We start from the raw sequence: 16,127 nt of genomic DNA, 5'->3' as shown, positions 1-16,127 counted from the left end.
GTTCGAATGCTTTTCAAGTAAGAGACTTTCAATCCAAATATCATAAAAATCGATTGAGATTTGGAAATGTTATGGTTATTTGTTGTTTTTTGACGTGAATATTGTAATTTTTGGTCAAACTTTCGTTGCATGGAACCAATTGAAGATAAAATCTTTTTCAATGTTTTATGTAAGCGCGTTTCTAGGCCTATCATAAGGTTGCTTTGAGGTGTATTAGTTTTTGCATAGATGCTTGAAAACAATTTTTGGCCCATAGTGGGGCAAAGTCGATTCAGGGGCAAAGTTCGACCATTAAATCCGGAAAATTGCAATGGCCTAAAATCCACATATTATCTTCATATTCAGTTAAATTTGTCTGATCGTGTTAAAATTATCACCAAAATTTTTCATTTCCACATTGTTTTGTGAAAAACTGCTATTTTTGAGTATATTACAATTAACCCGATTTTGGGCAATTTTTTGATGAAAATTTAGTGTGTATTTTTCTTCAAACTTAAGTTTACGGCTGGTGTAAAGTATGCCTATCATAAAAGGATCGATATTTTGTGTTTTAGCCAGCGAACTTTTGCCCCACACTAGATTCGAACTCTTGCCCCACCGGTGGGGCAAAAGTTCGAATAAGACAATTAATTTTAAAACTGTTATAACTAAACATGGGTAAATATTTTGACACAAGTTTATTCAGCAAAATAATAGCCAAAACGTTGAAGATTCAATGTATGGTATTTGTTTTGTTTCAACCGCTATTGTTTTCCTGGAAACTTTGATTATACCACTAAGGTCGAACTTTTGCCCCACCTTACTCTACTTACATTATTAGAGCATACGTTTAAGTAAATCTTGGGTGAACCGCCAAAAAGAACCTTCGAATTTCGAGGAACCTTAGAAGAACTATATCTTTGGAAAAAGTCCTGGTGGAATTCCTGGAATCAATTTTGAATAAATCCACATGTTCAGAACATTGATTCCTGAAGAAACTCTAGAAGGTATGAATCTGAAAGGATTTTCGATGGAATCCGAAGTAGAATTCTTGTAGAGTGCACTTGATAATTTTGTGAAGAAATCCCTTGACGCATTTATGTATGATGTCTACTTATTTCTCAAGGTATTTCCAAAATATTTTTTATTTGTTTGAGCTGAAATATTTTATCGGCGTGAAAATACAAAATCAGCGGCGTAACGTTGATCGGCGTGTGGCGCGCCGCCGATGCCTCAATCGGCGTTGGCGTAACGTAAAATGAGTCGGCGGCGGCGGCGTGGCGCGGAGCTTCACGCATAGGGTCAACTGTGGTAATTGCCTTCGACATCGCGAATTTGAATTGACGTTTCTGTGTTTTGCAAGTTTTTCAAAAAAGTTTTCATACGTTTCGAGAAACGAAAAGTCAACGTTATTTCCATCTGTATGGAGCCTCAAATGCATTGCAATGCGAATACTCAATTGCTCTTGGGTATTGTCAAATCTAGTTGGCGGGATTGGAGTTGCCATACACAGTCACCCCCTAGTTATGGATAGCACACGTATATTGATCAAAGTTGGCTTAAACGGGAAATATCTCATCGAATAGAGTTGCAATTACGCAGAACACATTTTATCTACGTGAACCATAAATCTGTACAGCATCACAATCGATCATAACATCTTCTAGCATATTTTATTCGTCCGTATGAAATAAAATGTCATCAATATTCATAGAATCGTTGATTCATTACAGTGGGGCATTGAAACCCATACCACCCCGACTAGAGGCTTGTAACAAAAATGTAATAAAATTTTATCAGAATATGATATGCATATCATATTATGATATAATTTTGTTAGGCTCCGTTATCCATAGAACATAATAAAACAGAAATATAACATAATGTGTTTTATTTCCCTTTAAGATATTTTTTTGTTCATTTTTAACAACTTTATAACAAAAAAGTAAGAGGTTGTTTCCGAGATACAACCGCCAAGTTGACGTTGGATAACGTTAGCTTCATTTATTTCCTGGCTTAAGACCGGCACAAACTTATGAAAGATTTCTACTGATAAAAATCCAATCAATTTTCATATTATTTGTTGCATTTCAATTCTGACCTATTGTGGACATTGTGTGTTAGCACACAAAAACTGTGGTGTAAGTTTGGTTCGGTTAACACTTCAACACCGATAGACTCGGTCGATGGAAGAATAAGCATGAGCGGTAACTCTTGCTTCCCAAACAAATATTTCGGTCGAACGTTAGGTCCAAGCATGATCCACTAAGATTGGTTGCTTTAGTAGTTTACGAATCCAGTTTGAGGTTGAGGTACTTCTCCATGAAGTTCGCGAGCTCCATGTTCTCCTCTTTGCTCAAATCGATGTTAAAGTTCCTTTTGATACTGGAAGAAGTTCAGCACCATGAAGAACTTTTTCTGCTTCGTAGTGGTATCCGGGCAAATTTGCGATTCCAGAGCTCGGCCGTCATGGTCCTGCAGGAAGCGAATGGCCTATCTGATCGGTTTGTTTAAGATTACCAACCTGTGCGCGATCTACGCCAAATGTGTCAGCATCATACCAAAGGACATCCAACTGACTCGTCGTATCCGTGGAGAACGCGCTTAAATTGAATTGCAGCACAATTTCAAACAAAACATGTCATTCGATGTAAAAGAGTTACAACCAGAAACACTTCATCTATAACTATTAATTGATTAATAAATTTATATATTTATCAATTATAATTTTGGTTGATTAGTTTTCTAGTTAGCTGTTGCTGATTAGTTTTAGCTCTTTGTTTGACAAATTAATACTCTGATCGCCCTAGCATGCATTTGCATGTAGGTAGCGACGACGACAACGGAATTATTTAAAGACACGGACACCATCTTCAGCCATTTAGCTGCACAGACTGTAACTTAACACTAGACAACGGACAAGCATGCTCCAGTGGCACAGCCGAGAAACATTCCTGACGAAAAGTTTCGACGGCTGAAGCGGGAATCGAGCCCACACCCCATGACGCGAAGCGATTACTGCCTGGCGACCCTAACCACTCGGCCACGAAGCCCAAAGTAGGTAAAGTTTGTAAGGATGCTTAAAATATATCCTTGAGCCCGATTTCATCTTCTAAACTGGTACCGTAATCCGGGGTAACATTGATCATTTTTCTGAATGTTTCTTTAATATTTCATTTGAAAATGCAAATTTTGCAAAGTTTATATTTTTAAAACAAGTACTGCCACCCATAGCTCGAGACTATATACTGAATTTTGTTTATTTAAAGATTTAAGCACGTTAAGAAACACGTTTTAGGCGATATTTTTATTAAGCTGATATGGGGTAACATTGATCACCTATGTAAACAACGTTCGGTAATACTGAATATGTCGTTACTTACTTAAATCATGGCCCCTGAATCCGATTATGAAGGCCAAACGCTTACAAGTCATTTACTTTTTGAGTTATTTTAAAATTAAAAGCACCTCGAACCACGGAATACGCCTAAAGGTATGCAATTTCCTAAGGGAATTTTACATTCTTAACAGTAATTCGGTAATATTGCCTAAATGAGCATACTTATAAACGATTTGACAACAGAATCGTTCTCGGCGATGCCATTTTTAGTAAGAATCTTATTTTCCTTGCTTATATCGTTTGCAGAACTTATGTGAGACATGAATCTGGTAGTGTCATCCTTAACAATAAAAATCATTATTTCAAAAAGTTGACAAATTAACGAATAAAGTAAACTCATTTTTCGCAAAAACATTAACTTTTATTAGCTCATGAATATAAGAAAGAGAAGCACTACTCATGATTTGGAAATATTTCAATAATAATTTTTAATACGTTCTTTTGATGAATGCCTCCTTTCCGATCAATGTTACTCCGCTAATCAATGATACCCCAGATTACGATACCAATTAGCTCATACGGTTGAAATAATTAAATTTCTGTTATATATCAGGTTTTTCCTTAAGAAATTGCCTACATCTAGGCGTTTTTATCACAATTCTTGAAATTAACTATTCATTATTTCTTTACATATTGCATTATTAAGCATTTTGCAAGCATATTCGAATTCAGGGAGCTCATATTCATTATGTAGAGTCGTTTCAAAAAATAACAATAATCGCATTGACAAGTGATCAATTTCACCCCGAAATGGGATTCCCCGATTTTCTATTTAAGGGATGATTTTTAGCACTAAAGCCATATTTGTTATAAAATTTTGGCACATGAGCCAAAGAGGCTGACCGTCGTACTTGTATTCAGTTGTTTGTCATTTTCAACATTATTGAAAACAGACAAGAAAAACCATGAAAAATGATCAATTATCACTAAATTACGGCACATGTAAACTCCAAAACGTCAAAACCTTATAACAGCAAGAAAAATGTGCTTTCTATTAAATACAAGACATGCCTCGATATTTACCAATTGTTCAATAGTTTAGTCATGAAAATCAATAGTTTTCATTATTTGAGTAGATTCGTAGAAAGATTTGCAATCGATTGGTGCAAGAATCTTGAAAATTTATCCGGGCGTTAGTAAGTTATTAACAGTCAAAATCTAACCACTTTTCGTGACGCGAGCGATTTTTCGCTTTTCGAAATTGTACCCCAGTATGTTGCCGTAAGACGTTATCCAACGTCAATAAATAGATAGTTATGCATTTCAATAATATACAATTTTATCGTATATCGAACAGTATTATAACTTTGATACTTTGTATCAAACATTATAACTTGGTTTGATATGTTGTTGATAGAATTAAAACACATTTTGTTATGTTTATGTTACTATTCAAACACTTTTTGCTATAATTTTAGTTATTTTAACAACATCCTGCATCAAAATTGTAACAACCTATGTTCGAAAAAACCTTATAACATAATAACATATGCTGATATGATTTTGATATGATTATAAAACGAAGCCAAACTTTGAATTTTCGAATGCACAAGGCTGGAGAATCTGACAACATTTCGCGCTGGAAATCAATCAAATTGCTTACTTGCTGGTGGTGATCAATGGGATAAATTTTCAACGCGTAGCGCTGTTTGGTTCTCAAATCTTGTGCTCTTGAAAATTTGAGGTGTGGCTTCGGTCTATAATCACCTTATGTACCCTTAGTCGGGACAGTTATGAATCAAAGATAAGACGATTTCGAAAGAAACGCCGAAACGTATGCTTTCACTATCACACCATTCGTTTACTTCACGGTTAAATTGCTTTTATAATGATCGGATCCATAATATGAGTCGAATTGATCCATAATAAGGACCCTCCTGTTCCCATGATCCACATCTGCGGGATGGTCAAAGTTTGAAATTTCTATCGAAATCGACACTTTTTTGTAAAAAATCGCAATTTTTTATGCGTATTCTGGAAAAAAAAAATATGTTTGTCATTGCCAGGCGGGTAATTTTGTTTTGTACAAGGTCACCATGATTTGTAATCATATTTTATTCTAAAAAATGACCCTTAGCTGATGCATAACTGTGGGGTGACTGTATGTGGTTATTTGCTGGTGCTGGTGCTCTTTCAATAGGGCGATATTCAAAACAGAAAAGGCAATACACTCTATTTTGTTTTTGCACGGGGATGCGTATTGCGCAAAAAAAAAAATCGGTTCAAAATTTCAAAAACCTTGCAAAAAAGAAACACCATTTCTCAACGTTTCATGCAAAAATAAGGTTTTGGCGGAAAAAATGTATGGAAGCTTTTTTTGCACGACCATGTAAAAAAATTCCGTGCAAAAACAGAATCAGGTGTATCTGGTTCTTTTCAGTGGAACTTAACACAAAAAGTTATCTATTGTATCTATTATCTATGCTATTCACATAACGCTTGAATTTCAATCACTACTTTTTCAAACCAGTTTCTTAATTGTAGGTAATTAATGTTTTTATTATTTTCCATACGTTTTGAAAGTTCTCGACTGCCATTCTTCCATGCGCTTGTGTTGTATGTTTGAAAAGTTTGAGAAACAAGCGTAGCGCGATCAATGAGTGGAATGCAAATATCAGTGTCGCCGTTCGGCGGCCAGTGAGAGAAAATCAGGGGGCCGGTATGATGGCCATATTTTGTTGCCTCTTATCGAACGCAATCAGCGCTCACCAATACTATTACGCTATAAGCAATGCAGGTGGTGTGAATGTGGGAAAACGAACCTAGGCACACAAAATCTACGCATATTGTTCGTTGTTATTTTCATAGCTTAGCTCGCGGTTTAAAATAAAAGTAAGTTTCATTTCTATTATCGTGAAAAGCACAACAAGTGTTGTTTTTCTTCTTATGGTGTCGATTTTCATAATCAGAAAAACAATTATCACGATGATAACATTTCGCATCATAAGTTTCCAACCAATATCGATGCGCGGGATCGATGGCTAAATGCCTTTGCTAACGCGGATAAAACCACTGATAAGAAAACCGAATACTTTCAATGTACATTCTCACATACCAGCTTTGCGCAGATTTTGTCTTGTTTGGCGCATTTTGTCCCATTTTCACTTATACCGAAGGTAAACATTCAACAAATATATGAGTGTGCGTGAGAATTGCAACTGGAGTATAAATTTATGCTCCCGATAAGAAGGCACAACAAGACCAGAAAATATGATTATACTAGAGAAACGCGGAAAGGATTTTGACTTTGTTTATAAACAATATTTGCAATCACTATCAACAATTGAGGTCATTCAAACAAAATTTTAGTGTGCGTATCATCCAGTAGAGTAAGGTGGGGCAAAAGTTCGACCTTAGTGGTATAATCAAAGTTTCCAGGAAAACAATAGCAGTTAAAACAAAAAAAAAATACCGTACAGTGAACCTTCAACATATTGGCTATAATTTAGCTAAACAAACTTGGGTCAATATATTTACCCATTTTTAGTTATAACAGTTTCAAAATTGATTGTCTTATTCGAACTTTTGCCCCACCGGTGGGGCAAGAGTTCGAATCTAGTGTGGGGCAAAAGTTCGCTGACAAAAACACAAAATATCGATCCTTTTATGACAGGCATACTTTACACCAGCCGTAAACTTAAGTTTGACGAAAAATACACACTAAATTTTCATCGAAAAATTGCTCAAAACCGGGTTAATTGTAATATATTCAAAAATAGCAGTTTTTCGCAAAACTAAGTGGAAATGTAAAATTTTGGTGACAATTTTCACACGATCAGACAAATTTAACTAAATTTGAAGATAATATGTGGATTTTGGGCAATTTGCAAATTTTTCCGTGAGTTTATACATGGGTCGAACTTTTGCCCCGCTGATTCGAACTTTTACCCCACTATGGGCCAAAAATTGTTTTCAAGCATTTATGCAAAAACTAATACATCTCAAAGCAACCTTATGATAGGCCTAGAAACGCCCTTACATAAAATATTGAAAAAGATTTTATCTTCAATTGGTTCAATGCAACGAAAGTTTGACCAAAAATTACAATATTCACGTCGAAAAACAACCAATAGCCATAACTTTTCCAAATCTCAATCGATTTTTATGATATTTGGATTGGAAGTCTCTTACTTGAATAGCTTTCGAACCACCATGACATTTATAATATTTGTTTTAAATTGAGCTAGAAATCTTAAAAAGAAACTCTTACCCCACTCGAACTTTTGCCATCGTCTCTTTTGCATAACATCTCTTTGAGTCTCATTCACGCAAACAAATTTGGTTGTATAATCTACCGAATCCATGGTAGAATTAAGAACTGCACCAACGATTTTCAACCGACTACAAAAATCTGTTAAGTTTACTATAATCAGGTAAAAATCACTGAGCAGTGCAGTAAATGTGACTATGTCCATAGTAGCCTCGACTACAAAGCATTGTATTTCAATCCGTGATACCCACCGTGCAACACAGTATGGTAAAAAGTATAATGCCAAACTTGTCAAATCTAGAATGTTTCTAGTCATAAATACTACGACTCTGGATAAATAAACAGAATATATTTGTTGACTATATTATGGTAGTGTTAACAGATTAATGTAGTCGGTTGAAAATCGTTGGTGCAGTTTTTAATTTTACCATGGATTCAGTATTTTCCACAATAAAATTCATTTCAGTGTTGAATTTGCTCGATTGGAACCACGTTTGACGGTTCGATTGGAACCTTTGGTTTCAGAATTCGCGCTTCTCTATAATAAACAAATTCTCTGAACAAGACCTGTCAAATACCGTATTGAAAAACTATGATGTCATCCCTCTGGAGAGAATGCATGCTTGAAAGATTGTGATCTGCACTTTTTGCCGCTGGCGCCAACTGTTGCAAACGCTGAAAGTGTAGATGATGGCATTACTGTTGATTGCAGTTGATAGATTGCCAAAAGATTCATTTTGAATGGATATATAATTTTTCATATAATCGGAAGTCGGTTTTCTATTTCGGGTTACAGTAAAATCGGGTGTAATTGATCAGAAGGGTGAAATTGATCATCGATCAATTCACACGATTTTATTTATTCGTAATGGATCACAAATATCAATGTAAGATGCAGTAAATGAACGTTGTTTGTCGTAACTATTGTCGAATTGTGTGTTATGAAGTTTTTTTTTGCGTTGTTTATTACTATGAAAAATAATGTAAAATTTCAAAATCATGCACGGTGCAGTATTGACAAACACCTATAAACTTCTAGTTCTAAGCAAGGATTTGCGATTGAGATATATCCCCAAACCAGAATTCATCACCAAAAGTCGTACCAATTAGCTCAATTGGTTTAAATAATTGAATTCCTGTTAGATATTATTGAACTCCTTAGGAATTTTCATACATTTAGGCGATTTCCGCGTAATTCTTGAAATTAAACTATTCGTTTTTTATATAAATTGCATTGTTAAGAATTTGACAAGCATATTAGAATTCAGGGAGCTCAAATTTATCATGTAGAGTTGCTTTGAAAACTAACAATAATGGCACTGACAAGTGATCAATTTAGGGGCCTTCCTTAGCCGAGCGGTTAGAGTCCGCGGCTACAAAGCAAAGCCATGCTGAAGGTGTCCGGGTTCAATTCCCGGTCGGTCCAGGATCTTTTCGTAAAGGAAATTTCCTTGACTTCCCTGGGCATAGAGTATAATCGTACCTGCCACACGATATACGAATGCGAAAATGGCAACTTTGGCAAAGAAAGCTCTCAGTTAATAACTGTGGAAGTGCTCATAAAGAACACTACGCTGAGAAGCAGGCTTTGTCCCAGTGAGGACGTTAATGCCAAGAAGAAGAAGAAGAAGTGATCAATTTCACCCCGAAATGAGATCCCCTGATTTTTTATTTTAGAGATATTTGTTAACACTAAAATGACATTTGTTAGAAAATTTCGGTACATGAGTCGATGAGGCTCACCTTCGTACTTGTTTTCCTACATTTAGTTGTTTGGCATTGTTAACATTATAGAAAACAGACTAGGAAAAGTAAGAGGTTGTTTCCAAGATACGACCGCTAAGTTGACGTTGAATAACGTTAGCCTCTTCTATCTCCAATCAATTTTCACACTATGTGTTGCATATCAATTCTGATTTATTAGAGACATTGTGTGTTATTATTTTGTGTTAATACAAAATAATCACTTTATATGTATTCAGAAACTTAGACCATTATATTGTAGAATTGATTGTTCAGTGTATACTTAATAGACTGGCCCTAAAACAAAAATGTTGTAAAACTCAACGGGGCACCCTCTAGATATGTGCTTTAGGGTAAGAAAAAAGCTCTCTCAAAATTTCAACTCATTTGGTTGCTCCCCCAGCTGGCGCATTCAATTCGAAGTTTGTATGGAATATTCGTTTCAAATATACAGAAGATTGACCCTATGTCACTGTTTCGTTCGGTATACTAGTTGATCGCGTTCAAATGAGCCCAGAACGACAAATACACTAGTTGATACCCCAATGAACCTAGTTGCAGAAGGTTGTACCGTAAAACGGGGTAACTTTGATAATGCGGGTAACTTTGATAGTGCGAGACCCACAACATATTAAACGAAATAACTAAGTTTATGTTAATCAGCTAAGCAAAACAAACACTTCATGTTAAAGCTGTTTTCATTGGAATCAAGTGCATTTGAGGCTTTTTATACGAATATTAAAAATTGACACAATTTTAGTATTTTCGAAACGCTTACAAACAATCTGTTCTACGATCACTATTTGATGTAGTTTTGAATAGTTGGCCACTTATCTTTGACAGCCTAGTTATCATAGAACTTGAATACGGTCTCAAATCTCTTTGCGAATAGCATTTTCACAAACTGGGACCATTTTTGTAATCTAAGTCAGAAATTTCCATATAACGTTAAACGCCTAGAGCTATGCAATGCCCTACAAATGTTCGTTATTCATTCAATTTTGTTCGATTCATACTCCATTATCAAAGTTACCCCAAAACAGAAAACCAACTTTCGATTACATGAAAAATTATAAATCCATTCATAATAAATCTTTTGGAAATCTATCAACTGCAATCGATAGCTAGGATGCCAGTACTTGTTTTAAAAATATAAATTATTATTCTTTGAAACAGCATGCATAAATATTCAAGTTTTCTTCGAAAAAACTATCAAAGTTACCCCGTTTTACGGTATCTGGATTTAAGCTCATTTTCATTAACCTTTCAGTTGTTCAAAGTTAGCCTTAGATCGGCACTCCCGTACAATCACATATACGCATGCACCTTGTGCCGTAGCTCGCCCAGCGTCATAGGTGGCTATGATGCGCTTAGTGGCTACCACTCGGCTATGTGGAAGAAATACTAAGCAGTATTGCAAATCTACTTCAGATAGGTGAAACACAAACTTTTTCAATTTTAATCATGATACAACCTTCTACATACAATATTGTTTGCTATAGTATCAAGTAGTGTTTTTGACATTCTGAGTTCAATCGAACGCGCTCAACAATTTTCCTAACCCAGACAGGCGATGATGTGCTGTTTCCCATATGTTTGAGCTTAAAATCCCATATTAACTTCAATTCAAATGCGCCAGCTCATGGAACGACCAAATGAGCTGAAATTTTCAGGAAGTCTTCTTCTAACCCAAAGGAATAATCCTGAGGGGTGCCCTATGGAATACTACAACTTTAATTTTCTCCCATACTGAGCTGGGCCAGTCTAATACTTAATCATTGTTAATTTGGAGCATTTATTTCAAAATAACTCTTTTCCATTGATTTTGGGTTACGTAATAATTGAATCATTCCTTAACAATAGAGAATATATGCATTCCGATAGCAGTGCAGCAGCGTCCTTGGAAATATTCCCAAATTGTCGTTTTGTCAATTATTCATAACTAATCATATCTCGCATAACTTCTGATCTCGCCCTAAAAGCCATTGGTTGCGTAGCTCGTTGGTTCTGAGCATTTGAATGGATTTTCATGCTATTTAACAACGCTATGGGGAAGAAAGGATCATTATCTACCTGCCCGTGAAGTTGGTTTGGATGCTTATTATTTCATTTGCTCAGAATCAACAAGCTACACACGTGGCTACCAATGGCTTTTAGGGCGTTATCTCAGAGTATGCGAGATATATTGTATGATGCTACGAGATGAATTATAGCAAGAATGTGGTAAACACATTAGCAAATATTACACAAATAACTCTTTAGGACACATTTGTTGGCTCTGAAAAGGGCCGATTGAACTGTGAGAATCGAGTAACACGGACACATTTTGTCAGCGAACAGGTTGAAATCCTCCTCGCCCGATAAGGTTTACGATGGCGATGATGATGGGCGCTTGAACAAGCAGCTTGGGCTGATTTTCTTCAGCTATCTCGTAGCCTGCGATTTCACAAACTGGATTTGCAGCACTTTAATGATTATAATTTTTGGTCTAATTTAACTGATTTTGGTAACATGCTTACCGCAAATCACTAAAAATTTCACCAAAACTATTGTTTAATTCACCGACAGTTCTGTTGCTGTGAGTATTGCCAGTAATGTTGCGCTCCACGATTCAAAACTTAATAAAATTGTCGTCCTGTAAAGGACGGTTGGGTGAGGATATCGTTGATCACCATTCCATGCACAGGTTTAGTGGATTCTGTGGTAGTTTTGAATTGTGGTGTCGGTGATGGGGGTGATTTAACCTCCAAATCTGTACAGCGTACGGCCCTGCCACTTAAGAGCGTAGTCAACGGAATTCTGGATGACTTCAGCATACCGCGGTTTTTCTCGTAGATGAGACCGAAGGTACGCTTTACGCCGCCACGGCGAGCCAGATGGCGGATGGCGGGCTTGGTGATGATCCAATGGAGGTTGTCACGCAAAACCTTGTGATGACGCTTGGCGGTCCTTTGCCTCCCTTGTCTGGCCGTGTGAACTGAGGTCTATCTTTGGCAACGATTATAACAAAACTGATGCTCGGCTGCTTTAATGCGGTACGCGATGGATGAATTCTTTTTTCTCGCTCGCTCGCAAGAGAAGGTCATAAAACGGACCGGCAGCCGCGCAAATTCAATCATTCGTTTGTTTCAATCCGTCCAGCGAACACTACTACGACGATGGCTCTTACCAAGCAGAGTGCCCGCTAGTCCACTGGTGGAAAGCGGCCCCTCGCAAGCAGCTGGCCACGAATGTCGCTCGTAAGAGCGCCCCAGCCACCGGAGGAGTCAAGAAGCCGTATTGCTATCGGCCAGAAACGGTCACTTTGCGTGAGAAACGGTCGTTACCAGAATTCGAAGGAGCTGCTGATCCACAAGTTGTTTTTCCAGCGCCTGGTCCGCGAAATCACTCAGGACTTCAAGACCGATCTGCAATTACAGAACTTGGCCGTCATGGCCCTGCAGCAAGCGAGCGAAGCCTATCTTTGAGAAGACCTTCTAGCTGACTCGTCGTATCCGTGGCGAACGAGTTTAAACTGAATTGGGACACAATTTCAAGCAAAACAGCTCTTTTCAGAGCCACAACAATGCATTCCACGTAAAAGAGTTACGGCTAGAGATATTTCACCTATTTATTTATTTCACTAATTTATTTTTTTAATTGTCAATTGAAATTTCATTCAGAAATGGCAAACAAAGTTTTACCTAGGTTTCTGTCGGGTGGCGGTAGCTTTTTTGCAGTCTTCTCTGTGCGCTTATTTAGATTCGATCGACAATTTCTTACCAAATCAAATCATCAACGAAGCTGTTGCTAATATGTCTTAGCTTTCAATTCGACAAGTTTATTCTGATTGCTTTGGCATGCATGTGGTTAGCGACGACGACAACGGCATTTTTCAATCATCGCTAAAGGCTAGGCAAACCGGGATGGATTCTTCATTCTAGTGCGGTCCGCAATTTATCTCTCGTGTACACAATGTCGACGATTGCCCTGCGCGAGCACGATGGGAAATTGATTTCTTGGCCCTGTGATTCTCGAAAAGTACTATTTTCGATCCTGATGAGTGATTGCATGCAAATGACTGTCCGAAATATGAATCCATCACATCCATTCACCAGTAATGTCGCTCTTCACGGTGTAAAATTCTCATAACTTTCTTTCAAAATCAAATTGTCGTCCTGAAAAGGACGGTTGGTGGTAGTCACAATCGATCGAACTGGGTTTTCATTCCATTCTTAGACAGAAACACACCAAAAGATTACCGAAGACGATTGAGTTAAAATGAGGTCGTGCGCGTGCGCGTGAAGTGGAGTTTGGTTGGCTTCGACGGAACACGAGATAATGGAGAGAAGTAAGAAGAAGACCGAAAGGGGCGTTTCCCTTTGAATGACGAAAGTGGCTAAGATATCGCGCAATGATGCCTGTGCCTGGAATACACAAGAAAAATGTGCTTTTCTATGAAAAATAAGACATGCTTCGATTTTTCTCAATTTTCCAATAGTTTAGTCATGAGAATCAATAGTTTTCATTGTTGGAGTAGATTCGTAGATAGATTTCCAATCGATTGGTGCAAGAATCTTGAAAATCTATCCGGGCGTTAGTAAGTTATTATCAGTCAAAATCTAATCACTTTTTCGTGACGCGAGCGATTTTTCGTTTTTCGAAATTGTACCCCAGTATGTTGCCGTAAGACGTTATCCAACGTCAAAACAAATGCAAAAGTAAATAGTATTAGTATGACACTTCATGTCAAAGCTATTTTCGTTGGAATCAAGTGCATTTGAGAATTTATATGCAAATATTAAAAATTACAAGATTTTAGTTTTTTTGCAACGCTTACAAACAATCTGTTCTACGATCACTATTTGATAAAGTCATGATGAGTTCGTCACTTATCCATGACAGCCTAGTTACAGTAGAACATGAATTCGGTTTCAAATCTCTTAGCGAAAACCATTTTTACGAGCTGGGACCATTTTATTAATCTAAGTCAGAAATTTCCATATAGCTTTAAACGCCTAGAGGTATGCAACGCCCTATAAATGTTCCGTAATTCATTCAATTTTGTTCGATTTATACTCCATTATCAAAGTTACCCCAAAACAGAAAACCGACTTTCGATTATATGAAAAATAATGTATCCATTCAGAATAAATCTTTTGGCAATCTATCAAGTCCAATCGATAGCTAGGATGTCAGTACTTGTTTTAAAAATATAAATTATAACTAGCATGCCAGTACTTGTTTTAATAACATGAATTATAATTATTTGAAACAACAGGCATAAATATTCAAGTTTTCTTCGAAAAAACTATCAAAGTTATCCGTTGTTAGTTTTTTTTTTCGAAGAAAACTTGAATATTTGTGCTTGTTGTTTCAAATAATTATAATTCATATTTTTAAAACAAGTACTGGCATGCTAGTTATCGATTGAAGTTGATAGATTGCCAAAAGATTTATTTTGAATGGATATATAATTTTTCATATAATCGAAAGTCGGTTTTCTATTTCGGGTGAACTTTGATAATCGAACAAAATTGAATGAATTACGGAACATTTATAGGGAATTGCATACCTCTAGGCGTTTAACGGTATATGGAAATTTCTGACATAGATTACAAAAATGATCCCAGTTTGCGAAAATACTTTTCGCTAAAAGATTTGAGACCATATCCAAATTCTATTATAGCTAGGCTATCAAAGATAAGTGACCAACTATTCAAAACTACATCAAATAGTGATCGTAGAACACATTGTAAGCGTTTCGAAAATGCTTAAATCGTATCAATTTTTATTATTCGTATATAAAGCCTCAAATGTTCTCGATTCAAATGAAAATAGCTCTTATATAAAGTGTCATGGTCATATTATTCAGTTTTGCATTCGTTTTGCTTAACCGATTAACAGAAATTATGATATTTCGTTTAGTATGTGGTGGGTAACGCATTATTAAAGCTACCCGCATTATCAAAGATACCCACAGATCACAGATCACAGGTACCGTTTTACGGTACCTGTGATCAAAAATCAACTAGAAAAGTACAAAAGTTTGTCCAAACCGGAAAAACTCAGGATTTTGACGTTGTTTGCGTCTTCTTGGAGTCGACAAAAAATGATCGATGAATTTTGATGCAGTGCGTATGACAAAAAAGTAAGAGGTTAACGTTTGCTTCTCCTATTTGCTGAGACCGTCACGAACTTATGAAATCCAGAGCCCACAAGAGTCAGGAGGCCGCTTCGCTAACGGCCGGGAACGATCGCTACCAGAAGTCAACGAAGCGGCTGATCCACAAGTTGCTATTCCAGCGCCTGGTACGTGAAATCGCTCAGGACTTCAAGACCGATCTGCTATTCCAGAATTCGGCCGTCATGGCCCTGAACGAAGCGAGCGACGCCTGTTTGAGGATACCAAGCGTGTCACCATCGTGCCGAAGGACATCCAGCTGGCTCGTCGTGTCCGTGGCGAACGCGCTTGAATTCATTTGAAGCACAATTTCAAACAAAACGACCCTTCTCAGGGCCACAACAATTCATTTCACGTAAATGAGTTACAACCAGAGACATTTCATCTATTACTATCAATTGACTAGTTAATTTATTTTACTATCAATTATAAATTCGGATGATTAGTTTTTAACGGAGAGAAATGGCAAACAAAGTTTTACCTAGGTTCCCGTTGCTCAGTAGTTTAGAAGGGAGGAATTTGACGTAGTCGCTTGGAAAAATTTAAATGGATCTCAGTACACTTAATTAACAGTGAGATTGGCTAGATGAATTTAAATGACGACGTAGAATAACAACAATAGCCAAAGCAGC

The 16,127-nt window shown here is 36.8% G+C and overlaps 1 pseudogene; it reads left to right on the top strand.

Annotated features, from left to right (window-relative positions):
* The first annotated feature begins 12,490 nt into the window (after positions 1–12,490).
* On the top strand, positions 12,491–15,787 carry LOC110681532 (annotated as a pseudogene).
* Positions 15,788–16,127: the final 340 nt, after the last annotated feature.

Source organism: Aedes aegypti, chromosome 1 (genome assembly GCF_002204515.2).
Source record: "Aedes aegypti strain LVP_AGWG chromosome 1, AaegL5.0 Primary Assembly, whole genome shotgun sequence".
NCBI classification, from domain to species: domain Eukaryota; kingdom Metazoa; phylum Arthropoda; class Insecta; order Diptera; family Culicidae; genus Aedes; species Aedes aegypti.
The sequence above is the reverse complement of the archived record's forward strand: the minus strand, read 5'-3'. Positions and strand labels throughout refer to the sequence as shown.